Source organism: Hylobates moloch, unplaced genomic scaffold, assembly GCF_009828535.3.
Source record: "Hylobates moloch isolate HMO894 unplaced genomic scaffold, HMol_V3 SCAFFOLD_7, whole genome shotgun sequence".
Taxonomy (NCBI): domain Eukaryota; kingdom Metazoa; phylum Chordata; class Mammalia; order Primates; family Hylobatidae; genus Hylobates; species Hylobates moloch.
Genome location: NW_026652282.1, coordinates 118,669,186 through 118,695,517, shown reverse-complemented (window position 1 = coordinate 118,695,517; position 26,332 = coordinate 118,669,186).

Genomic DNA, 26,332 nt, shown 5'->3' with positions numbered 1-26,332 from the left:
GGTGATTTGATCATAGGGGCAGATTTCTCATGAATAGTTTAGCACCATTCCCCTTGGTACTCTCCTAATGATAGTGAGTGAGTTCTTGTGAGATCTGGTTGTTTAAAATTATGTGGCACCTCCCTTGCACTCTCTCTCTTGTTCCTGCTCTGGTCGTGTGAGGTGCTTGCTCCCCTTTTGCCTTCCATCATGCTTTATGCACAGCATGCAGATCTGTGAGCCAATTAAATTCTTTTTTCTTTATAAACTAGCCAGTCTCAGGTATTCCTTTAAAGTTATGCAAGAATGGACAATGCATGTAGGGTACCATCTTGATTTCTTTTTTTTTCTTTATTTTTTGTTATTTTATTGATGTTTGCCATGAGGATTACAATTAATCTTTTAGGCTCAGTTAAAATATTTTATGAATTAATACCATCTGAGCTTCAATAGTAATCAAATCTCTGCTTCTTTACAGCTTCTTCTCTCATCTCTTATATAATTGTTGTCACAAATGAAAAGTTTATACCTTGTTTGCCCCTTAATGTAGATTTACAATGATTGTTTCAGGCACTTGTTCTTAAAAACATATAGGAAAGCAAAAAAAGAGTTACAAAAACAAATACACAATGATATTGGCTTTTGTATTAACCTTGAACAATGTTCTTTATTTATCTGTTTCTGTTTCGTGTCCTTTCATTTATATTTGAAAGCATTTCTTGCGTTCCTGTATGCAGGTTCTAGCAATAAACTCCTTCAGCTTTTACTTATCTGGGATTGTCTTATTTTTTCATTGATTTTTGAAGAATAGTCTGGCTGGATGTAGAATCCTTGGCTGACAGTTTTTTTCTTTCAGTATTTTAAATGTGCCCTTCCACTACCTTCTGGACTCCACAATTTCTGATGAGAAACTGGCTGCTAATCTTATTGAGGATCCTCTGTTAATGATGAGTCACTTATCTTTGCTTTCAACATTCTGTTTGCTTTTATCTTTTAACAGTTTAGTTATAATATGTTTCAGTGTGGACCTCTTTATGCTTATCCTTTTTTGACTCTGTCGAACCTCTTAGATGTGTCGATTAATGTCTTTTATGAAATTTGAGATATTTTGAGCATTACATTTTCTGATATTCTTTCCATCTCTTTCTGTCTCTCCTCTCCTGAAATGTTTATTGTGTGAAAATAGGTAGGCTTGATGGTATCCCACAGGTTTCTTAGGCACTCTTTTTTTCTTTCTGCTCTTCTGACTGGATAATTTCAATGGACATATCTTCAAATTTTCTAATTATCTCTTCTGCCTGTTTAAAGCTTCTATTGAAGCCCACTAGTAAGTTTTTTAAAAATTTAAGGTGTTATACTTTTCAGCTCAGAATTTCCGTGGTTTATTTTAAAATTTCTATCTCTTTGTTGATTTTCTCTATTTATTGAGACATCATTCTCCTACTTTCCTTTAGCTAGAAACCATTGATGGGTCCTTGTAGTTCTTTGATCATATTTAAGACAGATTTAAAGTCTTTCTTCAGTAAATCTAATTTATGAGCTTCCTTGGGGACAGTTATTATTAATTTATCCTGTGAATGGGCTGTATTTTCTTGTTTCTTTGCATGCTTCATAAGTTTTTCTTGAAATTTGGACACTCTGAATACTATGATGTGGTAACTCTTGGAAATCAGATTGTTCCTTTGTTCATCTTTTTATTTGTAAATTTACTGTGCTTTACATTTGTTTGTTCATTTGTTTAGTGTCTATTTTTTGCTTAGTGTCTATTTTTGTAAAGTCTATATTCTTATTGTGTGCAGTCTCTGAAGTCCCTGTTTATTTAGCTTGCAGTCAGCTAGTCTCTTGACAGATATTTCCTTGAATACCTAAAGCTAAAAAAAGAGAAAAAAAGAAAGAAAAAGGAAAAAGAATAAAAGGTCCCTGTTTTTGCAGATTCTGTCAGTGTTGGGGCTTAGCCAGGCCACTTACAACTCTGCCTTCGCTTTCATTTTCTGCTTGTGCTGAGCCTAGAGATCATCCAGAAGTGAATGTCTGGAGTATTCTCAGATATATTCTGAGCATCTATCTTGCCCTGGTCATGTGTATACTTTTCTAAATTCCTCTGTATATGCAGGTGATTTTTACAACATGAATTTCTCATGAAACTTCTTCCAAAATTTTCCTCCCAGACTTTCAATATGTCTGTTGTTTGCTTCATCTATGATGTCTTTTCTCCAGCGGTGGCAGATTGTTCAGTTGTCTTACAATGTTTTTAAGGAATGCCTTCTGCATAGCTACTTTTCCACCTCGAGAGTTCTAAATTAGGCAGAACAAAGGCAACCACCTTGCATCAGTCTTTCATGTAACCCTCAGATAGGTTGAAACAAACACAATGCTTTGAGAATAAAATTATTCTGCTTCTTTTAGAATGAGAGACAAAGCTCTCATACTGGCTATCCTAGCTCCTATCTTCAAGATAGTTGTCAAGCCAGGGAGGTGGGTGAGGCAAGGGCAAGTAAAAACACCAGAAACCTTTCCTATTATTTTAAAGTTGTATTTGTCTTGACTTATTGGTTCCTTCAGTTTCGTAAACATCTGACTCTTTTCCAGAGTTCCGACATAGTTGATCTTGACAGTTTTTGCTCATTTTTTGCGTGTGTGTGTGTTTCTCTGTAGGGGTGATCTCTTTAGCTACCTACTCTGCCATTTCTACTGTTGATAGATCAGTGGTTACCAAAATGGTCAAGATGGCTTGGAGAGAGAATTTAGGTTGGTTTGGGAGAAGAATTTAAGTTGGTTTAAGTTGGTTTGGTGATTCTTCTGGTATTTAACAGTTTAGGACTTGACTACCATGGTAGATATCCAAATCTACACACTTGATAAAATGTTAGATCAATTATTGCATTACATATTATGGTAGACATCAACAACTTTAATGTGTCCAGAGGACAAGGTCAAGAATGTAAGACCTAGAAACCATATGATGTTAGTTTTTTTTGCTGTGCAACAAATCATCTTCAAAATTAAGCAGCTTAAAAAAACATTTATCATTTCCGTTTCTGAGGGTCAGTAATTTAAGAGGAGCTTAGCTGCATGGTTCTGGCTCAGTGTCTCTCAGGTACTTGCAATCAAAATGTCAGCCAGGGCTGCAGTCATATGAAGGGTTGACTGGGGGAGCTAGAATTCACTTCCAAGAATGCTTACTCACATGGCTCCTGGCATAAGGTTTCAGTTCCTTGATGGATCTTGACATAAGGCTTTAGTACCCCTCACCACATGGATTGCTTCATAGGGCTGATTGAGTGTCCTGACGACATGGCATTTGGCTTCTGCCAGGGCAAGTGATCTAAACGGGAGAACAAGGAAGATGCTTCATTGCTTTTTATGACATGTCATACACAGTCACTTCTGCCACATTCTACTCATCAATCCAACTTGTACTCAAAAGGAGGGAAATTAAGCACTACTTCTTGAAGGGGTTAGTATCAAAGAATATGTGGACATATTTTAAAACTGCCATACAAATCATGCAAAGAAAGGCTGAAGGAAATTTCATGAAAAGAAAAAGCCAGGATAACTAAAGGAATAACCTAAAAAATGTCTTCAAAAAGCAGAGTGTTGTTACAGAAGGTGTGGTTCTGCATACCTTTAGAAAGCAGTTTTAGGATCTACTGCACCTGTCCAGCAATGGAATGAGGGACCTTTGTCCTCCTAGTCACTGTAAGTATTTGAGCAGGAAATAAAACCCATATATCAGGGATGACAGAGAGATTCCTACATAGAAAATGAGGTTAGACTTGATACATTTTTAAGTAGTTTTCAACTCTGAGATTCCATTGCTCAACTCTACGAAGGTAAACTGACGTATGGCAAAGCATTATGTTGGTTGTTTAATGATATAGGTGTTCAGAGAGGGAGGAATCCATGTTATACTCTTCCCTTTGAAGAAGATGTTATGATATGAACCATGAACCAAAATTAAAACTTACGATTTTGACAATGATAAAATGTAATTAGGCTGCATATATGTATACATTAAAGGCTGGAATTTCCTTTTATAAATGCCCACATTGGAACATATGAATTATCTTATTGTTCATGTTAGGCCATGCCTTGTGCAGTGAATGATATATCCACGCCATAACAAATATCAATTGTTAGCTTTTTCTACAAGTTTCCCCATTCCTTGCTAGAATTTCTCACATTATGTTCAGGTCTATCAAATATAAAATCATTCCACAAATAAGAAACAGTAACTCCGCCACATGATTTGGAACAAGTACAGTGCCTTTATCCATAATTATATATTTATTTTATTGACTAATTTTATGCTGTATAGATGAGCCAAAATTATGATTACATTGAGTGGCAATTTTCCTTTAAGAAGATTTTAATTCTACCAACTGCAAATATGATTATTCTTAATTGTTTCTCTAGCTTTTGTAACTTTATTCTAATGACTCCTAAATCTATATTGTCAACCTAGACTGCTCCCTGATTTCTGCTGGTCATTTTTATCTAGCTGTCCCACAAGCACTACCAATTCAACATGTCCAAAACATTACTTGTTATCTTCTCTAAAAAATTTACCCTTTTTCCAAATTTTCCATGACATCCATCCAGTCACTAGGATAGAATCTTTGGAGTCATCCTAGACTTCCCCTCCCTCATTACCCTATTTAGTTAATCACTCAAATTTCCAGGTTTTACTTCTAAAAGTTTCTTCCATTACTTAATCTCCAGCTCTATCAACCTGCACTAGTTTGAGCTGCCATCATCTCTCCTGGATTACCTAGCTTTAGTCAGTTTAATAATTTTCCTGTCCCTAATTTTATTCACTTCAGTGTATTCCCTGTATGTTGTCAGAATACCACACTAAAAGTCTGATTGTACTACTACTCTGCTAAAAACTTGTCAATGGCTCACTACTTTCCTCAGAACTTAAAGCAAGCTGCCTGATTTGGCAAACCTAGTTTTTCATGATCTGACATCTTCTTACCTACCTTTCCAGTATTAACTGTCACAAACCCTGCCTTACACTTGACATTCTAACAACACAGAAGTGCTTTCATTTCTCCACATATACAGTTGCCAAATGTATGAAGTATAAATATAGGACATTTAGTTAAATTTGAATTTCAGATAAACAGCTAATATATTTTTAGTATAAGTATTTCCCATGTAACATGCTGTTTCTTACATTTGTTTTAGTTCATGCTGTTATATCTCTCTGGAATTCACTTGCCCATTTTAATATCAGCTCAATTACTATCTCCAGTAGGACACCCATTCTCCACACTCTCTCCCACCAATACTGTATAATTACTATTTTGAATGTCTTTCTCTATCAGCAAAATTCCTTGAGGGTAGGGACCATGCTTTATTTGTCCCTGTATTGTTATTATCCAGCAGAGAACCAGACCCATTATAGGCACTCAGTAAGTATTTGATAAATGAATGATTCTCCTGATACTAGTATTGATATTTTCTCTTTATATCTAATTGTAATAATTTATTTTACCATTTGCACAAAAGAAAATTAGAAGAAAATCTTTCCTAAATATAGTCAAACACTCAAACTTGATAGAACAGTACAATTTTCCCTGAAGAGTGAAATATAAAAATAAATTTAATGAAAATAATTTTTAATTTTTATCTATTTTTTAACATTGTAAAACCTTCTCTATATCATGAATTTTCAGTAAAACTGCTTTGACCTCAAAACAATATGATGTACTAGCCCATATTGTTTGATTTTTGACTTAGGCACCATACATTGCTAAACTCATATATTTTGCATATTTCAAATATGTATTATGGGCATGGGAGACAGCTACATTCAAGGTAACAGCCTAAGAAGAACTCATATCAAGAGCTTAGTAAGTAAAACTTTATTTGTCCATTGCCTATATTTTATTTTACTAAGAATGTTTTACCCAGCATTTGAAAAAGAGTGTATTTGAATATCTATTGAATGGTGAGTCAGCTCCAAACTTGATATTCAATCCTATGCTTATGGAGAAGACAGGGAGACATATTAATCAATGAGTATGCAAAGGTTAGTCAGATGGATAATCAGAATTCTGGAATGAAATGTCTGCTGCCAGTTTATCCTGTTTTCAAAGCATACTCTTCAGTAGTTCATTATGCAAAGATCTTAAAAGGTATAATATTATCTAGTCTTAGTCATATAAGTTGGTTCAAAATGTGCTTTACACTGTATTCAAGGCATCTGGCCACTATGTCTGGCTGCTAAACAAATACCTGCCAATGGAAGGATCCTGAGTTTCATAGACTACTAAAAATATTATGAATGGGACTTGAAGTCATTAGTTTTCCAGGACTACTGAAACGAAGTACCACAAACTGGGTGGCATAAAAATATATAAATTTATTTTCTCACCGTTCTGGATGCTAGAAGTCCAAAATCACAGTGTCATCAGTGTTAGTTCCTTATGAGCATTCTGAGGGAGAATCTGTTGTATTTCTCTCTCCTCACTTCTGATGATGGTCAGGAATCCTTGGCATTCCTTGGCTTTTTAGATGCATTACTCTAGTGTCTTGCTGCATCTGCACATATCATTTTCCCTGTATATATGTCTTCACATCATCTTCTCTCTTTCTATAAGGACATTAGTCATATTGGATTAGAGCCCACCCCAATGATTTAATTATATCTGCAAAGAATGTATTTCCAAAAAAGGTCACTTTCACAGGTACTGTGGAACTTCAACACATCATTTTGGAAGACACAATTCAACCCAGAAGAATCTGACCTTTGCCCTCCCCAAATCCATGTCCCTTTCATGCACAAAATACCTGAACCTCATCCCAACATCTTCAAAAGTCTTAACCCATTCCAGCATTAATTTTAAGCCCAAAATATTATCTATATATAATCAACTCCAAAAGTCCCAAATCTCCTCATGTAAATTATTTAAATAAATTATGAATGAGACTCTGGATGTGATTCATACTAGGGCAAAGTTCCTCTCTTTTTATGGATCTGTGAAACCTGGAAAAGAAATTATCTTCTTCCAAGATACAATAGTGGGGCAGGTATAATGTAGACATCTTATTTCAAAAGGGAGGAATTGGAAGAAAAAGGGGTACTGGTCTAAAGCAATTTTGCAACACAGCAGGGCAACTTTCAATAGGTTCCAAGGCCTGAGAATAATTCTCTGTGACTCAATGTTCTGTCCTCTGGGCCCACTGATGTGGATTTGCCCTCTTGACCCTGAGTGGTGGCTTCAATCTCTGGCAACTATGAAGTGGAAGCCCTGCCCCTCAAGGCCTGTGCTATCTCTTGCCTCTGCATGCATGGCTCTGCCCTTGAAGTCATTCTTCCTTCATTTTGCCCCACCTCTTTCTCTTTCTATCCAGGCTGGCAATGCTTTGCTGGTAAAATTCTTAAAAATCATTTCAGTCTTCTGTGGATGGATGTCAAGAGAATCCACACCACTAGGGATCTTTGGTGTTCCATGGGTTATACGCATCACTCCAATATGCCTGTTTCATTACATGGCATTTTCCTTGTGTTTTTCTTTTCACATTGTTTTCCCTCTTTTTGTAAGGACACTCGTTATATTGGATTAGGGCTTACCCTAATGTCTTGATTACATCTGCAAAGATTCTCTTTCCAAATTCACAGATACTGGAAGTTAGGACTTCAATATATGTTTTCAGGGAACACAATTCAACTTACAACAAGGAGGAGCTTACCAACTGCCTGAAACTATAGAAAAAATTATGAGTTTTATGTACTTGTTAAAGAATTTCCTTGGCAAAAGTCCTCTTTTCCCCAACTTTCATCAGATTCTGAAAGAGGTCCATACCCCAAAACATTAAGAAGCGTGCCATGGACAAAGTCCTCAAGTGTTACTTGAAAGTTGCTTTGTGACTCAGAATAAGTGTGGCATATCAAATCCATGATACATGTGTCTCTCCAATGCCGACTGTCTGTGAACAGGCAAGTGAGACAAAGTGAATGCTCTAACAGATTGTTTTAACTGCAGGGCTTTGGTTTGAAATGCTTGTCTATTCTCCCATTTATGGCAAGTAATTACCCTTATGCCAAATGAATAGAATATTCCAACTTCCTGCCTGTATAATATGGATCTTATGATAATTGTCTGTTCTGAAAAAATAACAAAAATCTTTGAAATCACAGAATTCTTCCTGAATAAAATGTAATGTTATTTTATGAGTCCAGGTCAACTTAGTTTTGCTTACCTTGTAAGTCACACGTTAAGTAACAATTGTGCTACTTCCACAGTATTCGTAAGTTGCAAGAGATCTGTTGAAATAAATGCTTTGATTTAAAAGATCATAAAACCTTTTAAAGTATACAGCAACCAGACTTCTAGGTATACGAGTCAGAATAATTAGGTACAGATTTATAAGATTCTGATTTCATACTAATTATGTCTCATGACGATTGCATTTTAGATTCTACGTAACTAAGTAGCAATTACAGTTTGAAAAGCCGATAGTAAATGCAAATATCTATACCACTAATAACAGTTTTAGCGCAATTTGAGTTATTTAACTGATTTGGTCATGATAATAGTGAAACCAGTCATTTATGTAGATAAAGTGTGTGTTAATTAGGATTGCGGATGACACTAACGGGTGAATTTGCCAGTACATTCAAACTGGCTTTTAATTTCAAAGTAAGCTGAGTACTAAGAGAAATCATCCTTCAGAAACAGAGAGAAACTCAATACATGTTAAGTGCAGGATATGGTATAGTTGGCTAGAATGAGTAGCAGACTCCTACCTACTTATTTCCTGCCTCCAATCTATTCTACCTTCCAGGATTGATTTGTCTCAACATGGCTCTGATCATGTGAGTCTACTTCTCAGAAATCATCAATGACTCCCATTTTTCAAAATACTGGGTACAAACATGTCACTCTGGCATTTAAGGCTCTAATAGTACATTTTGTTATTATCTGTAAGGTCCACAAATATGCAGAAATTACGTGATACATTTTACTAACCCATGCTTCAAAAATTATTGGGAAAATTAGCAAATATTTTGAACTGAATGAAAATCTAACTAAAACATATCAGAATCTGTGAGATTCTGCCAAATAAGTGCTTAGTGGGAATTTATGTCCTTAAATGTTCATATTACAAAAAAAAAGATTCAATTCAATAATATCAGCTTCCAAATTAAAAAACTATAAAAGCAAATAAATTAAACACAAGGCAAGCAGAAGATAGTGATAATATAGATAACAGCAGAATTCAATGTAATTGAAATTCATAAAACAATAAATAGTATCAATGGAACAAAAATAATTTCTTTAAAAATATCAGAGAAGGCCGGGCGCGGTGGCTCATGCCTGTAATCCCACCACTTTGGGAGGCCGAGGCAGGCAGATCACGATTTCAGGAGATTGAGACCATCCTGGCTAACGCGGTGAAACCCCGTCTCTACTAAAAATACAAAAAATTAGCTGGGCGTAATGGCCGGCGCCTATAGTCCCAGCTACTCGGGAGGCTGAGGCAGGAGAATGGCGTGAACCCGGGAGGCGGAGCTTGCAGTGAGCTGAGATTGCGCCACTGCACTTCAGCCTAGGCGACAGAGCGAGACTCCGTCTCAAAAAAAAAAAAAAAAAAAATCTATATATATCTATATATATATATGTGTGTGTGTATCAGCTGAAATATTTACAAAAAATTTTTTAAAGACTATAGAAAAGCAATGACTTTGAACACAACTTGAAGTATAAAAAGCTGTGCAAATAGAGAAAAGAATATATGATATAGGAGTGTGCAGAAAGGGAAAAATGAAAGAGCACATATTATAATCATATAAATGAATACATGCTTACAGTGTAATAATAATTTGTAATTCTTTGAACTTGTGGAATAGCCATCAAATTCTTTAGATTTATAGCAAATGCATATAGAGGAAACAACGTGATAACATAAAAAATTTTGAAAGCCTTATTTTTACAAGTGGAAAATGCTGGTTAAATATTAAATGGTGTTGGAAAAAACAGTACCGGCAAAGATATTGGTGCTTATTAATTCATTTGTACCTTTTGTGGAGAACGTAAACCTACATTAAAAAAAAAATTTAAAAATGTGCCTTATAAGATGATTCCATTGCAAATAAAAGATAATATGTGCATATTTTACAAATGAAAATGTATACAAACACTTTGGAGTCAAAATCATTTGGTAAAACCCAGGGATTCATGAGTCTCAGAAAGAAGGCCATGGTCAAAAAAATAGAGATTTTTATATAAGGAAAGGGGCTTATATAAGGAAAGGGGCTGTGTGGTTCTTCTAAAAAGAAAAAGACAAAGGAACAAGTAATACTGAAGAGAAAATCCTAAAGCACAAGGATAATATGGTATCATATCAGTGACAATTAATGGTTTCATTAGGACATTGTGTGAATGAAATCATTCAAATGGTGGAATTGTTGAATGAAGAAAATGAGTATGTGACACATAGCTAACAACAAAGCATATAATATATGTGGTAGAGAAGCATTAACAAAACCATAAATCAAAGCTCTTTCTCCATGCTATTTCCTTTGTGAAAGATAATCATATGGAAACTTAAGAGACTATATGTTGAATAATAACATTCATAGGAAAATAAAGAAGTATTTAACTAAAGGTGCATTTCCAAGTACAACTTGGAATTAGTGGCAGTAACGACTAAAGAACATATGTTGTAAATATCGTAATTTATTTGTTATAAGCTTTGACAAGAGACATATAAAACATCAGTCACAATAATGAATGTGATCATTATAATTCAATCGCCCCATATTGCCTGTATACTGTCTTCATATAAATATTGGATGCAATCATGTCATGGAGAATATGGCTTAGATATTAATATAATTCCCCCTTTTAAATTGTAAGCTAGTACTGTTTCCAGAGGGAGGGCTTTAAAAAGAAGATAGAGTCTTACTTGTGCAGCATTGTATTTGAAACTGCAGGGAAAGTCTGATGACTAACCACAGCTTATTAATTGGATTGTGATTTTTTTTTTCCTAGTTAAACAAATGGTAGGCACGCCAGAGGCTAAGAGCCCAGCAAGAGGTTGAGCAACATTGCCAACAAACAATCTTGAGAACGTCTGTGTGTTTATTCTTGGTCATCTAAATAAAAGTATTTATATTATTTAAAACTTTTAAAGATAAAATAATTCATATGTGTTTAATAAATGTTAGAAATTTTAAAACCATAAATAAGAAAATAAAAAGTAACATATTTCAACTAGCAGAGAAAAATGTTTTTGATATTTTCTCAGTTGTATGTAATGTGTCTGTATGAACATAAATGTGTGTCCTCCTGTCTTTCAATTCTGATTTTAATTTAAATAAGATTGAAAATTTGGGATGTGTGTCATGCCTAGGTAATTTAGGTTTTAAATTTAAATTGTAGGACTTTGCTTCTGGCCACAATGTAGCAACAGGAACTGAATCTTCACTCCTACCTATATACCATAACAACCAGATGAAATATATAAGACAATGATTTTTAATTTATTGACATCAGGCAATGACAAACAGCGATTTCTGAGAAATGAGAAGCAATAAAATGCTATTCAACCATAAATAGAGAGAAATCCTGTCATTTGCAGCAGCATGAAAGGACCTGGAGGACATTCATTATGTTATGTGAAATAAGCCAGACACAGAAAGACAAATAATGCACATTCTCACTCATAAGTGGGAGCTAAGAAAGTTGATGTCATTGAAGTAGAAAGTAGAGTGATAATTACCAGAGGCTGAGAAAGGGACGGGGATAAAAAAAAAAAAGGTAGGTTAATGGGTACAAAAACATACAGCTATATAGAAGGAATAAGTTCTAGTTTTTGGTACCACAATAAGGTGACTATAATTAATAATAACATATATTTCAAAATAGCTAAAAGAGAAGAGTTGAAATTTTTCCAACACAAAGAAATCATAAATGTTTGAGGTAATGGATATTCTAAACACCCTGATTTGATCACTACACATTGTATTATGTAACATCACATGTATCCCATAAATATGTACAGTTATTATGTATCAATAAACAATTTTTTATTATATTTAAAAAAAGAAAAGAAAAAAACACATGAAGTGAGCCCTACCTTTGCTTCAGCTTACTGCTTTTGGAGAGAATGCAAGCCACAGTGGGAACTGACATTTCTCTTTGAATTGAGGATATAAAGCTGGGAGTCCAGGGAGGCCTATGTAGCTAGAATTTTCAGGGTAGAATACCAAAGAGGAGAGAACAACATACAGAGAGAACTCACGAGCTCATACAAGGCTGGGGATAGTTCTCCTTCCCATGAGTTCGAGTGAAAAGCCTCATAATTCATGGGGCATTAGGTAGAGTACTCTGAAGGATTTTGCCTTAGTAGTGAGGCAATACTAGCCATAGACTAAAAACTGCTATGATCTTACCTAAAAAAAGTTTAAAAGCAAGGCCTGAAAGGATCATAGTATTTCCAAGTGACTTAACTATGTCTCAGAAAAAAAGTTCAAGGATATTTATTTATAGAATTAAAAAATATACTCAGCACTCAACAAGGTAAAATTCACAGTCTAACATACAATCAAAATTGCCAGACATGCAAAGAAGCATGAAATCAAGATTGCTACTTAAAAGGAGAATCAGTTGGTCATAACTGACACAGATGATAGCGTTAGTAGGCAAGGATATGAAAACAGTTACTAAAGCTGTATTTCACACGTTCAAGAAATAGAAGTAAAAGTTAAACATGTTAAATGCAGACATTGAAGATATAATAAAAGTCCCAAATGAACATTGAGAAAAGAAAATTACAACATTAAAATAAAAAACTACACTGGCCTGGATTAACGGCAGATTAGACATCGCAGAAGAAAAAATTAATGTACTTGAAGGTACAGCAATAGACATTTTCCACCATGAAACAGTGATGCTCTCAGAGAAAGAAAGAAGACTAATACTAATAAATAGAAACTTGGCAAGCTATGAGGCTACTTCACATGGCCTAATATACATAAATTTTGAGACTCTGAAAAAGAGGGTCCAATGGGGATAGAAAAAATATTTGAAAAAAAAGAAAAAATATTTGAATAAATTGTAAATTAAAAATCCCCAATTTCGATGCATACTATAAACCCACAGATCCAAAACGAATTCCAAGAACAAGAAACATGAAGAACACTATACTAAGTCATATCATAATCAAATTGCTTAAAACCACTAATAAAGAGAAAATCTTTAAAGTAGCAAGAAGAAAAATAAAGACACTTTACCTACAAAAGAACAAAGATAAGGATGAAAGTGGATATCTTGTCAAAAACAATGAAAGCCGGTGGAGACTGGGACACTATCTTTAAAGTACTGAAAGGAAAAAATAAAATGTCAACCTAGTTTTCTATACCCTATGAAAATGTATTTCAAAAACAAAAATGAAACAAAGCCTCTTTCAGAAATACAAAACCTTAAGGGAATTCACCAACAACAGTTCTGCACCATAAGAAATGTAAAAAAAAAATGTCCTCCAGTCAGATGGAAAATGATACCGGATAGAAATCTGTATCCTGCATAAAGGAATGAAGAGCACTAGAAATTGCAACTACATGGGTAAGTATAAAATATGTTTTCCTTATTATGCAAATACCTTTGTGATAATTGACAGTTTAAAATAAATAAAACATATGAAGAGATTTATAGAAATAGACGTATATTGTTGGTTTTTGCGTTTCTGAGCATTCTGAATTTCCAGTGGGTAGAGCCAGCTGTTTCCCTCTTTATGTGGTCACACATACCAAGGATTTTAGAAACATGCGTAATTTAGAGTGAGCACATGGTTATTAGAACGGATGTTGCGAACCCCAAATTACTTTTCTTTATTTTACATAGGGAACTCTCACAGGAACAACTCCACCTTTTGTGATTAAAGGGAAATTAAGCTACATAATAAAAGACTTAAAGGGAATTAATGTTCTGAATATCAGTCAAGAAGGTTGTGAGCCATGTTGGAAGAGCAGAGAGAACATGTGAAGGTAAAATGATCCTGCTCTTGTTGAAAAAGCTGGAACAGAACCTGAGAATAGTTTTAAAAGAAGGGAATGGTGGAAAGTCAGAGAAAGCTCTCTTTGTTGTTTGGTGCTGAAGAGACTACCAGGTAAAGGCAATAGTAGGAGACTTTTTCCGAGATGAGAATTTGACACAGACCTATACAAGGTAGAGACAGGGATTGGTGTCGGTAGGAAGGAAAAGCCTGTGCAAATCTGAAAGTGGATGATGCATTAGAGGGAAGTAGCCAGTCCCATGCTAAGAATGAAGACTAGATAAGTGGATAGGAGGACGGTGTGTATCTATAGGTGTCTAACTTGATGGGGTGGAGCAATGAGGAGTCACAGAAATAAGAAACGAATGGTAAGGTATACGGGAGATGCCGAGGTTGGTAGGCCACAGATTGTTGACAGTATCAAAAAGCCAGACAGCAAAATTGAAATTCAGTGCATTGGACACAATGGAGTCCACATAGATATCTGCCTGTACTAGAGTATGATGAAATCCATGTCTGAGGAAGGGTCTTTTAGCATTGAGCTTTCCTAGCAGGGCTCAAGGGAAGACTAAAGTTCTGTGGGTTGAGTGTCAAGGCCCACTGCTTCAGAGGAAGAAGAAAGGGTACTGAGTGGACAAAACTCTGGTCTTACAGTCCTCATTGCAATCAGACTGCTCTGCCTTCTCATGTTCATTTATTGGATTTCTGTGGAAGGCTTCAGATTGAATGATGGGTCCCTCATCTAAAATTTTGACAACTGCTGTCCACCAGCTAGATACAAATATGATAGATAATTGAGACCTGGCCTTCAGGTCCTGGCGCCCAAGATTACACCCAGCACTTTGTCTGTTTGCTGTAGAAACTTTAGTTAATGCAGATCTGCCAGCTCCCTAAAACAGCCACACAGGGTTAGAAGAGTGTCTGGGTGTTGGTGCCAGTAAGATTAGAGCCTTAGAGGTGACCTAAGATAGCAGATGTGAGATTGAAAACTCACAATATATAATTGTATGTGTGGGTGTTTTTCATATACACATATAACAAACCACAAATACACAAGCATGGACACAAGTATACACACATGCATACATACATACATACATACATGCATGCATACATACATACATACATACATACATACATGGATATAGACTATATTTAGGAAAACACAGGACATTTTTCTCTGGTGGATTTTTCTGGATGGGTACTTTCTCCCTTTAAATTCTTCCCTGGATTTATCAAGTTTTGTATGAGTTTGGTTGCAAACTGTGTTTGCCAGAGAGAGGATGGCTGCTATGTATACAAACCTCAATTTTCCCTAAACCTATGATCTCTATTGATGCAGCACAGCCTAATTTCCAGTCTGAATTTAATGCTTTGTCTTTTTCATTTGTTTTTCTTCAACGCGTGTTCAATAAATGTTTGCTGGAAGAATAAATGAATAAATCAAAGTACCAGAGGGTCACATTAGCTGGTTCAAAATGTGGAGCCTGCCTCATGCCTGGGCTTTCTGCCTACATGGAAAAAAACCTGCAGTGCCACAACTGCTCATGTAACTTTAGAATTCCCAAGGGAAAGTAGCACCGAGTGTGTCATTATGGATGTCTCATCTTCAGGCCTAAACACTATCTTGGCTGTGGGGATGCTTTCAACATCATCATACATGATGCTTCCTGCTTTGCACCCTACATATTCCTGTTAGTTTAACAAGGAAGCATGTGCTATCTGCATGGATTTTCCATCTACGCTGCACATGTCTGCACCTTGGGCCAATCCTCTATGCCAGACAGCATCTGGTGGCAACATAGGCCAGCAGTCACAACCACAAGACACCCACCCTCTAGAGTGCCAACGGCTCAGATTCCAAGGGAGGTAATCTGAGCAGGGGACATCATTTGGACCATTTTCCAGGCAAGTCTACCCTCAGCCCTTTATCTGCAGTCACTGAGATAATTTGTCCCAGGGCATTCCCGCTCCAATTGCCCCTGTTCGAAGCTGCAGCATCACTTCCACTGCTCCTCAGTGTTTCTGCTTGTTATCTTGCTGGTCATCAGTCACCAACCCCATTCACTCACAAAGCCTCAGCCTCCGTGGAGGAGGTCCACTATGGAGGGGAAAACACACCAGACTCTGGCAGGCATTGCAACAACTCCAGGCCTGGGAAACTGGCAAGGGTGTCATGGACTAGTAGAGTAGTCAGGAGACGTAACTCACCTAGAATAATGCTGGGTAGCCAGCCATGCTCTTCCTGACAGGACATAAGATGACGCTAAGGCAGGGTGGTGTGTCTGGCATGCCACTGGTCCACTCTGTCAGCAGACCTGCCTACCCAGACCACACTGAAGCTTCCAGCTTGTAACAAAGACTCAGAGATTCCCTAAGCCTATTCACATAAGTTGTCCTGAACCACCATGCTCCCCACCCAGATTTCCCACCTTCTCTTATGGGCACTGCTTCACTCTACACTCAACTCCAGATTTACAGCTCTGAGTGTCAACTGGCTTTGGGCTCTCTGGAACCATTTTACATGTGGTCTTGCTCATGGACTCTGGCAATTACTCTGCCTTAGATCCTTCCAATGCCCCTCACTAGCTTAGGGGTGTCCTGTCTAGTCCACTTCCCTGGCTCTGCTCCTGAACATTCTGACCAAATCCTTCCTTCTCAAAGCAAGGGGAGAATGTTTGACATTTCAGAATTTTAAATCATACCTGGAAGAATTCTGTTGCTCTGGACATCACTGCATAAATCTCGCTTTGTATGGGTGAGGAATTAAGTTATATTTTCTGCTTAACCTAATGAGAAAATGAGAAAATATTAAAACAATAGTGAGATAATACTTGTTCACCCATAATTTTACCCCAAATTTAAAATATTAATAATAAAATATGGTTCTGAGCATGTAGGTATTAGCATACATTGGTTTATGAGAAAATGAATGTTGCAGCATTTTTGGAATAAAATGTCAGCAATATTTATAAAAATTAAGAACATTCACACCTCTCCCACTTAAACCCAATTTTCCACATTAAAATGTCTTTCTTATGAGAAAAAACACACATTTGACCAAGAATTCATGTTTAAAAAAATGTGTTTTTCCAAAATAAAGCCTCAGCTAACTCTACCAAAAAAACTCACAATTTTCTACTATATTAATCTAAGAAAAAGCCGAGATTCAGCTTTGAAATAATACACATCAAATTGTTAATTGTGGTTATCCCCAAAAAAGGTGCCTGAATTTTAGAGGAACTTTATAAAGGCAAGAATTTTGATCGATCTGTATTTTTAAAATTTTTTGCAATAAGTGTACTTGCACAGTTACTTTGGTAATGAAAATATTTAAATAAGCCTAGGAGTTCCTCGAGACTTATTCAAATATTTATGTAAACAAGTATAAATACAAGTATAAAAAATTTAAATATAATAATTTTATATTTAAATAAAATATATGAACATATATATAAATAAAAGTTGTGCACTTATCAGTTAAGTAACTGCTAGCTGATGCAACAGATAAAACCTGAAATTTGAATGGCTTAACACAACAAAAGTTTACTTTTTGTGTGCATAAATTCTGATGCAGGTTGCCAGGGACTTCCTCTGTCAGGCCACCCAGGGATCCAGGCTGCTTCCCTGCTGTAGCTCCACCATCTGAACTCAGGGCCACCATGTTTGCTGCTCAATGGGAGAGGAGGCATGGAAATGGCACACTGGCTTTTGCTGTCACATAATAGGTGCTCAATAAAAAGCAACTATCATACCTTGTTATTACAACACTCTTCATTTCTTGGATCACATCCAGTTTTCAAAGAATCCTAGAAATCTTTGCAGGGAGTTCTGCACTGATCTTTGAAAAACTTCCGTAATTTTAGTAGACTAAGAATTTTTTCCTTCTATTTGATGCATGGTCAAAATCTTAACTTATGAGCTTCTGCTACCCTCCACAGGACTGAACACTTTGGAACACCTGTACAGGTACCATTAAGTGAACTACAAAACAGGATTTTCCTGTGGATGCGGAAACACAGACAAGAGCAAGTAGAATGATGATGAACCTTTATTTTCTTTTTCATCAGAGCTAGCATGTCTATCAGGGAATTATTGTTCACCTCCTAGGAGAAATTTAGGATTTTAGGAATTCAGCCTTTTGTCGATGTTTGCTTATCAAGTAATTTATATGGTCTTTCTTTCCCTACTGCTTATAAGGGAGGCTTTGGTTTTTCAACCATTGAAGGATTACCATTCATTTGTCAATGCATTCAGTGGCCTGCTTCAAATAATACACTTTATTAAATTCCTATCGCAGATATCAGGATGATTAAAAGATCTTTTTCTCTAACTTTAGGATTATATCCCAAGAACTAGCATATTATGTGCAAATCAAACTCTACTCACCAATCCATTTGCAAGACAATTTGCATATGTGTTGAAGAGGCCCCCGGGGGAACGACCAGGCATCAAAACATCCTCCAAAGTGTGCTTTTAACATTAGAAAGGGCGTGGCTATCAATGGGGTTCCAGAATGAGGGATGGAACAGTTCAGGGAACATCTGCAGATAGAAGGAATGCTCTGTGTCAGGGGAAGGGCAGGTGATTTTGAGTTCTTCCACCTGGAGCAGGGCACAGCCCTCAGAGGAGGAGGCAGTGATGATCTGGTTAGCAGTCCAGGTTCCAGGTTTGGACAGGAGGGCACACAGGTCAACACCAGAGAAAGGGTACTGTAATGCAGGGAAGTGCTGGGACAGGACAAAAATGTGAGCGCCTGGGCAGAATCAGCTCTCAAGGACCACGGGGCTCAGGCAGGAGGACCCTAGGTTCATAAAGCCCACAGACTATTCCCAGATTGTGTTTCTCATTCCATCTTCCTTCCTTAGGCCTGCTTTTTAGTACCTTAGCCACAAGGTTCTTTTTGTTGCCTGAACAACATTATGGAGTACTGAGAACAGATATGAACCAAGAGGCAGAAGGCCTGCCTCAGGCTAGGATGAGGGGGGCAGTGTGGGCCTAGATGAATTCAGGCCAGAGGTCAAGTCCCAGTCCTGTCACTTACTAGCTATAAGATCTGGGGAAATTATCAAGCACTATGAGCCTCAGGCTCTTCATACGTAAGGTGGATTTCATAAGCCCCGTCTTGTAGAAGTGTTGGAATGTATGCAATGTGAGTAAAGCACCTGGCGCAGCCACTTGCATGTATTGGATCTTTCATGAATGGCAGTTGTTTTCAATATGATTTTAACCCTAAACCCTCCATATATACCATATTCTCTGGGAGTGTGTGTTGGGAAGGTGGGGCAGAGAGAGATCAAGGATATTTCAGAGAATATGCAGCACTCTAGGACATAACACACCAAATGGGTCAGAAATGCTACTTTATAAATAAAACTCAGTAAATTTTCCCTATCGATAGACACATTATTTGATTTGGATGTAGGGAAGCTTTCACCAGCTGGATGCAACTCAGGGATCCTAGAAGTTTTGAGTCAAGGAGTAACTCCTTCCAACCCTCCCAACTTCTCTTCCATGCAAATCACTATTTTCATTCATTCCACTCCCACTCAAAATCTGGCCTTTGCTTACAACTGGCCAAATTACAGTCAAGATCATTTAATTAAATGCCTTTTTAATAGAGTGGGCCCTGGCTCTCCCACAGCAGGGAAATGAATGCCAGCCTAGAGGCTTCTGGGTACCATTTGAAGGGGGTATCACCCTATTTCTCAGGAAGCCCTTGCAGATGATGTGTACGAACACTTAGTTCATGCAGTCTGTTCAGCTACACTGGGACAAATGCAGGCCACATTCTATACTTTGCCCCAGGTAGAGATTCCTCTCTGCTTTGTCCACCATCCAGAAGGAACTGCTAGGAGCAGTTTTCCATTCCAGGCTTTTATCTCACCTATAAGACATATTGAGTGCCTGGCCCCTGCCACCATCCAGCTTAACTTAAAATTAACTCCCACAGAAGGAGTTGCACTTTTCCAAAGCTCCAAACTTCCTTAGCTCAAGCATTTATTCTTGACCGTTTAATCTGAAGTCCCACTTCCTCACTCCTTCTTTGTACTTTTTCTTTAGGTCTTAAAGGGCATCTTGCCAACCTCCTCACTTAACCTGGAATCCCTTGAAGGACCTGGAACTCCTACCTTTGCTGACCTGAGTCCTACCCCCTCAGACCAAGACCCTCACTTCCCTGAAACTGCTCCCCTCTCAGGGTGGAAATCAGGTTGAGGGCCATCATGTCCCCAAAGCCTTCTAAGGCTAACAGCTCAGGCAGGACGGGCGTGTAGCCCAGACTCTTCTGTGGTGGGGATTCTGCTTAGCCTTCCTCAGTATCATCACCTTGACTTCTGACACTGAGTTGGCCTCCTCCCTCTGCAAACTGGAGTCCATTTACCTCAAACCAAGGACCTCATGTTCTGAGGTGGGTGTATCTCTTCCCCATCCCACAGCAAACTCCACTCTTCATTCTTGAGGGTCCTTGTCTTAGGTCCTGGATCCTGGATTAAACATTCCATGAGAGAAAGCACAGCCTTTCAGCTCTGAGCATTTATACACCTGTAACTCTTACAGAGGATGTTTTCAGCTCCCAGGCTGGGTGCTAGAAGGGAGAGCGGCAGCACACATGATATGAAGTGATCTGTTACAGAAGAAGCACACCTTTTTCTGGAGTCACTTCACCAGGCAGATTTAGACTTTCAAAGTCTTTTGTTCTGAAATATTTATTTTCTACATGGAAGAGGCTGAACAGCCTGATTTTGGAAGGCTATGCTCTTTGTTTTCAAGACTTCAAAAAAGTGCTTTAATCTGCTGCACTTTATGACATTTTGTGGCCAATTCATTTTTTAAAAAAGACTTTATGGTTTTAGAGCAGTTTTAGGTTCACAACAACATTGAGATGAAGGTATATGGATGCCCCGTATACCAGGGGTTCCCAACCCCCCGTGTGCAGACCAGTACCAGTCTGTGGCCTGTTAGGAACAGGGCAGCACAGCAGAAGATGAGCAGCAGGCAAGCATTATTGCCTGATCTCCGCCTCCTGTCAGATCAGTGGTGGCATTAGATTTTCATAGGGGTGTGAACCCTGTTGTGAACTGCACATGTGAGGGATCTAGGTTGCACGCTCTTTATGAGAATCTAATTAATGCCTGATAATCTGAGGTGGAACAGTTTCATCCTGAAACCATCCTCCCTGCTCTTGTTCGTGGAAAAATTGTCTTCCCCAAAACCTGTCCTTGGTGCCAAAAAGTTTGGGGACCACTGCCATATACGCTTTGCCCCTACAAATGCATAGTCTCTCCTATTACCAACATCCTCTACTACAGTGGGACATTTGTTACAGGTGATGAACCTACATTGACACATCATATCATCCAAACCCACAGTATACATTATAGTTCACTCTTGGTGCTGGATATTGTACAGGTTTGAACAAAAGAATAATGACATGTATCCACCATTGTTGTATCACAAACAGCATAGTTTCACTGTCCTGAAAATCCTCGGTGTTTCACCTATTTATCCCTCATTCCTCCCAACCTCTCCAACCACTGATCTTTATACTGTTTCCATAGTTTTGCCTTTTCCAGAATGTCATATAGTTAGAATCATACAACAGAAGGCTTTTCAACTTGGCTTCTGCTACTTAGTAGTATGCATTTAAGTTTCTTCTATGTTGTTTTCATGGCTTAATAATTCATTTCCTTTTAGCACTGAATAATATTCTATTGCCTGGATGGGCCACAGTTTTTGAATGACATCTTTGTTACTTCCAAATTTTGGCAATTATGAATAAAGCTACAGTAAATATTTGTGTGTAGGTTTTTGTGTGGACATAAGTCTTCAACCCTTTTGGGCAAACATCAAGGAGTGCAGTTGCTGGATTGTAAGGTAAGGGTATGTTTAATTTTTCAATAAACTGCCAAACTTTCCTCCAAATTGCTGTACCCTTTGCCTTTCCCCCAGCAGTGAGTGAAATTTCCTGTTGCTCCACATCCTTGCCAGCATTTGCTGTTGTTAGTTTTCTGAATTTTTTGCCATTTTAATAGATGTGTAGTGCTCTATTTTTGTTGCTTTAATTTGAATTTCCCTGATGATATATGATGTGGAGCATCTTTTCATATGCTTATTTGCCATCTGTGTAGCTTCTTTGGTGAGGTATCAGTTCGGGTCTTTGACCCATTTTAAAATCAGGTTTTTGTTTTTTAATGTTGAGTTTTAAAGAATTCTTTGTATATTTTGGATAACAGTCCTTTTTCAGATATGTCAGTTGCAAATATTTTCTCCCAGTTTGTGGCTTATCTCTTCATCATCTTGAAAGGTCCTGCTGTTTTGAAGTTAACGTTGCATTATTTGATGCAATGATTTTTAGTTTTTTAACTCTCATTTTTGGTATGAAATGTACTTTACATCTCTACAAAGCGTATGTGTAGAATACACACACACACACACACACACACACGAAAGAACACCTACCCAATGTGTGATTTACTATGATAGTTGCTATTTTATTTGTACTCCATTTTTATACACTGTTAAAATAATAATTTTTTTAAAAGAATAGTTCTCCTCCTGTAAAGTGGTTTCAGGTGGTTGTCAATACAGACTCAAGTCATACTGCTTTAGTCCATTCCATCTTTCCTTCTGTCCTGATATTAGCCCATGGCTAATGGCACTTGTGTTTGGAGGGACTGCCCCAGAATTATGCGGTGAAGCAGAGACCAAAGTTTAAAATCTTTCCTGCTACCTTGTCTTTGTTCTTTCCTGCTACTATAACAAAACATCTGAGACTGAGTGATTTTTAAATAACAAAGGTTTGTTTCTCACAGTTCTGAAGCCTCAGAAGTCTAAAATCAAGGCCCTGGCAGGTTTGTTGTCTAGCGAGGTTCTTGTCTCTGCTTCCAAGATGGAGCCTTGTTGCTGTGTCTTCCCATGATGGAAAGCAGAAGGGCAAAAAGAGCAAAAAGGGATGAAAGCAGTGGAATCACATTGCGGAAGAGATGGAAGGGCAAAATGGGGTGAACTCTCTCTCTCAAGCACTTTTGTAAAGGCACTGTAAATTAAAAATACAATCCTAAATCCCCCTCCCCGACAGACTGAATGGACTCCTCTTGGCCAAGGGAACCCCAGAGAATTCTTAAGAACTGAGTTCCTGGCCATGATGGAAACAGGAAGTTGGACATGTCTCATTATATCCCCTCCTTTTGTAGTTTATGCACAACCACTAACCAGCGTTAATATTAAAATAGAGATCATACGACTGACAGCACCAACTCTTTGTGGCAATAAGATACCAAATTATAAGTAAGACTTAATGGATGTGCCAGGCAATGGTTAAGTCATGTACCTTCTACACTTAAAGAATAATTTATGTTCTAACTGCCATGAGGTTTGTCTCTTTCTCTACCAGCTGAACAAGCACTGGCCTCAAGATAAGCGGTATTGAAAGAATAACAGCTCATCCAGCTCACAGGCACTGACTAACTGACTCCCCTCTTCCAGCAGTCATAACTAGAGCTCTGATTGGACAAGAGACTGATTTCAATAACATTCTATTCACAATGGACTGGTTCTGGCTAGTTTGCAGTTGTATACATTTAAGTGTTAAGTCTTTACCCTAAGGTGAACATGGGTCATATGTAACATGCATGTTTGTTCAATATGCATGTATCAGAACCACCTTCATAAGTATTCATAACTACTCCTATAACCTATTGACTATGTATGTTTAGCGAATTCATTCGGCATAAAGCTTCTACCCTAACCCCTCCTCCTTCTAAGTGCCTGTCTCTGGTGTTTACCAGTGCCTATGCTTGCCAGTCTGTGGGATGGCCACCTTGCAGGTTCTAATCTTTTATAAGAAATAGAATCTCCTTTTCTAAATGTATGGATCTTGTGATTCTTTTTTTTAGTTGATAGCATTAATACCATCCAGGAGGGTGGGGCCCTCGTTGCCTATTCAACTCCTAAAGTCCCCACCTCTTAACACTATCATATTGGTGATTATGGTTCAATATATGAATTTTGGAGAGACACATTCAGACCATAGCATATCTATTCTGTCATCTAGTATCTATTGCAGGTTGCAGACTTTCCCCAAATTCACTGCCACCTCCCTTTACTCTCATTCCAAACACAAGTACCAATTCAACACAATCTTCAGCCACTCCCAAGCATTTCTCATGTTGTTTAGATATTGATGTTATTTGTGGTGAGCCCCGCAAGATATCAGATTCCAGTCTCTTGAATCTGTAAATGTTTGCTTTATTTGAGAAAGGGGTATTTGCAAGTGTGATTAAGGGTCTTGTCATAAGATTATTTGAATTACATAGGTGAGCCGTAGATACAATCACTGGCATTCTTGAGAGGGGGGCAGAGGGAGATTTGACACACACAGACGAGAAGGTGAAGTGAAGATGGACCAGAGAGATTGGAAGATACTGTCCATGAAGATTGGAGTGATGGGGTCCGATGCAGCCACCAGAAACTGGAAGAGTCAAGGAATGAATTCTCTCTAGATTCTCCTTGCTGCTTATAGTAGAGTGTGACAGGAAAGAGATACATTGAGGCAAGAACTATTAAGCAAATTTGAACCAGCCCTTGATTTGGGAAATTCTCAACTTACCAGGTTTCAAAAATTGCTGAATTATATTTACTGTTAAGAAAGTATGCTCTGCAGAGAAGGCCAGTGCTGAAGAAATTGTGTGCAACTCATGAATACACTCAACCATTAGAAGCCAGGAATAGAGTTGAGATTTTCCAGGCAATATCTTGGGAGGACCATCTTTTAAAATGGAGTGAATCCCTGTGACATACATGGGAGGCCCACAAAGTTTTTAAGAAAGGTATATCGACAGAAATACTTCCAGATAGGACTGAAAGGGACAAAGACAATATGAAATGAAAGAAGGCTATTGAATTTTTAAAATTTTACGGGTGGAAAACAGATTGATAGAACTACTCATCAGTACACATGTGCTACCTTTCAAGAAAAAAGATGGATAACTCCAGAAGCAAAGACTTGGACCCAGTGATTAAAGCCTTGAATCATGAGAGGATTATTCACAGGATTTGAAACCTGATGGAATTTGTCCTGCTGGATTTTTAAATGATTTGGAAATGTGGTCTCTTTTTTCCTCCCATCTTCTTTAGAAATGTGAATGTTTATAAATGTTACACTATGCCAGTTCCACCATTGTATTTTGGGAACAGCTAACTTGTTTTTTTGTTACACAGGTTCAGAGACAGAGATGAAAATTATGCCCCAGAATGGATCATGCCTATACCATATTTAGATGATTCAGATTTGGGACTTTTGAGCTAAAGTTATCTAGATGAGATTTTAGACTTGAGTTGATGCTGTAACAGATTGAGACTTTTTCAGATGCTGGGATAGTGTGAATGTATATAGCATGTGGGATGGATGTGAATCTCTGGGTGCTAGATAATAGACTATGGTATTCTAGAAAATGGCTTCTGAAAGCTATAAAGTCCCAATTTTTGAAAATATGTTACCTTATTTGGAAAAAACGTCTATGCAAATGTAATTAAATTAAGGATCTTCTGCTGAGGACATTAACTTGGATTATCCAGGTAGACCCAAAATACATCACAAGTGTCCTAATAAATGAGAGGCAGAGAAATTTCTCACATACTCAGAAGAAGCATCGTGAAGATGGTGGCAGAAATTAGAGTGATGAGGCCATAAGCCAAGAAATAGTGGCAGCCATCAAAAGCTGGAAAGGCAAGAAACATATCCTCCCCTGAAGCATGAAGAAAGTGAATCCTCCTGACATCATAATTTTAGTCCAGTGATACTGATTTCAGATTCTGATGAACAGAATTGTAAGAGAGTAAATTTCTGTTGCTTTGAGCCACTTAGTATGTGGCAATTTGTTATGGCAGCCCTGAGAAATGAATACAAGATAGTTAGCGAGTTTAATTCCTTTGTTTGTCATTCTCCCTTCTACAATTTCCCAGGGCTGTTTCCCAGGAAGATAGTAGGCCAAGCTTGTCATCTTGGCAAATATAGATAAGGCACCAAATCTGTAAATAATTTAAGGACAATTGACATATTTACAATACTTTGTTTTCTATCGACAAATACGGTATATTGATCTTTCTATTTGGGACTTTTATTTTTTACCTGAATCTATCAGGAAACTCTTCTAGGTGCCTGCATAAAGATCTTACACAATTTTGTCAAGCTTCTTAGATAATTTCTGGATTTTGTTGCTGTTGTAAGTGGGATATTTTCTATTACATGTTCTAATTGGTTATTGATTTTGTGGGGCAGCACTCTTGATTTTGCTATAGTGAATTCCATACACAATCTTTTGGAAGTCTCTTAAGTATTTGA